General features: G+C 34.1%; 1 long non-coding RNA gene across 1 annotated transcript; it reads left to right on the forward strand.

Annotated features, from left to right (window-relative positions):
- Positions 1-1071, forward strand: LOC127879662 (uncharacterized). Its single transcript, XR_008049191.1, has 3 exons — positions 1-82; positions 291-545; positions 832-1071. It is a non-coding gene; the product is annotated as an uncharacterized LOC127879662 (long non-coding RNA).
- The last annotated feature ends 1424 nt before the right edge of the window (positions 1072-2495 follow it).

The raw sequence follows: 2495 nt of genomic DNA on the forward strand, positions 1-2495 counted from the left end.
CTCCCATGTTTTTAATATTACCATTAAAACCTTGCACCAAAAAATAAACGTTCAAACATTTGATAAAGAAAAATAATAACAGGTAAGTTGTACACGTAAAACTTATTTTACATATTAAATAATCAGATACAAATTTATAATATCCTTAGGATTTTACTTGATTAATTTAGATATCTCACTGCTAACAATGCTTACAAAACATTTCATATGAACGCTGATTTTGCAAATAAAAATCTACAAGTACAAACAAATAAGCACATGATCTAAATGCATTTATTTATTCATTTCAGATGATATATATATATATGTGCAATGGAAAGAATAAAACAGCATTAAGTTTACCTTGATGATCACAGACAGCTTGGACATTTATGCTGTGAAAGCCTTTCCGATTGACATATGAAGCTTCATCATCATGAGGTGCCTGAATGCGGATGTGTGTTCCATCTATGCAGCCAATTACATTCGGGAATCCAGTTATAATTCAAGGAGGAAGGCCATGATCTCTTGGCTTAGTTCTCTAAATGTAAATGCCTACTAGAATGGTAATTCTAATATTACATGTAATTGGTATTATTATTGGCCAATACCATGTCAATTACTAATTTCTTTTACTCATATGTGAAAAATACAGACATAGTCATGAATTGTTATTTCTGCTTTTAAGCTACAGATAATGTATCTATTTGCCGCCTGATCAGTTATGAATGTACTCCTGAATACCTTATTTGACATGTATTCGTGTGTTATTGTTGTAAACAAAAAATCATGAGTTTGTGTATGTTTTGCATGACTGTAAATATCATTTTGTTCTAAATTTAATTACTTCAGATACCAAGAGTTCGATTACGCGATATACTGCAGACACATAATAAACATGGCATTAAAGAGCGAACAACAAGACTACTACATCGTCGTATTTACCACGTGCAAGGACCCAATCATATTTGGCACATAGATACCAACCATAAACTGATACGACGGTATTCTATTATATCCGCCGGAGTGGATGGATTTATTAGGATGATAATGTTTATGAACGCCGTAGACAACAATAAATCTGATACGCTAGGAATCTTTTTAAGAAAGGTGAGGCTAGGTTTGGTACGCAATAACGTGTAAGAATAGACATGGGTATGGAAAATGTAAAGATTGCCGACCATATGCTTCATCATCGCGGAATAGGAAGCGTTATTGCTGGAAAAAGCGTTCATAATCAACGCATTGAACTGTCTCTGGAGGGATGTTTATGAAGGTGTGCTAGGATTTTATTCCGATTTGTTTATTTTTCTAGAAGATGAAGGAATTTTGGATATTATGAATCCGGTTCATATGTTTGCACTCCACTATGTCTACATGCATAAGATCAATGAAAAACTATGGTCAAGTGGTGTTTTGAACAACACACTGTCCGATATCCGTGGAGACATAGATTTTGATTCTTTTGACATTTACAATGAGGTCTTAAATAGAAGCAATAGCGATAGTCGACCCATTTTTGGAAGAACCGACATTCAAATCAGTGACAGTTGCAGCCGGCAACTTTCACGACACTGTCCTCAAAATTGGATAAGTTCAAACTTTGGAATTGAAGTATACGAACGGACATTATCTATTTTGGAAAGCAATGAAGAGGACAGTTCTTGCAGGCCTTGACACTAACTTTTTTGACAGGGTACCCGGAGGGAACCCTACTTTCAACTTTTGGTGGCCCTCACCCAAACTAGGGTTCCCTCTTGTTTCAACACACAGCTATTCTCAGCGTAAGGGCAAATAAGAACAAAACGCATACTAGTACACATTTTAGTACAGCCGAATTGTGTACATTTGTTATGTATTGGTAATCAGATCGATTCTAGGACATGTTGTTGCAAGTTTGATTTTTGATGACTGCTTTACGGAAGACTTAGAAGAACTTCCATCGATTTATTCATTTAGTATATAGTCTTCTGCGTTGTTTGATACCAGAATTGTGCAAATCGGTTGAACATTGATCGAAAAGTGAGCTTCGGAAATTGGCTGGTATGCCGAAATCAGCAATTCATTGGTCTAAGTCACAAACCTTGTTATATATATATATATATATATATTATAAGTAAAAAAAAAAATTTTTCGACGAACTTTTTTGGTCATGTTATTTTTTTATTGAAATAGCTAATGCCGAGTGCCTGTGTTCGCCGCCAGTACTTAGCGTTTCGGAAGTTCTTTTTATAAACTTATAAGAAATAAAAGGTAATTACGCTGATTCAGGGATTACACTGGCCCAACAAAAGTTGTCGCAACTTTTTCCCTCCGGGAAAACTGTCGATTATTCCAACCTTATTAATAAGAAACCTGACTAAAATAATGTCATTGCCTATATTATCACTTTAAAAAGTATATTATTACATAAAAAAAACAATAAGTACCTTCATAAGCCATACCTTCATAAGTCTTAATAAGCTTTATTTGTATACAAATAACATTTTTTTCAACTTGATAAACAACAACCAAAA

Source organism: Dreissena polymorpha, chromosome 4 (assembly GCF_020536995.1).
Source record: "Dreissena polymorpha isolate Duluth1 chromosome 4, UMN_Dpol_1.0, whole genome shotgun sequence".
NCBI classification, from domain to species: Eukaryota; Metazoa; Mollusca; class Bivalvia; order Myida; family Dreissenidae; genus Dreissena; species Dreissena polymorpha.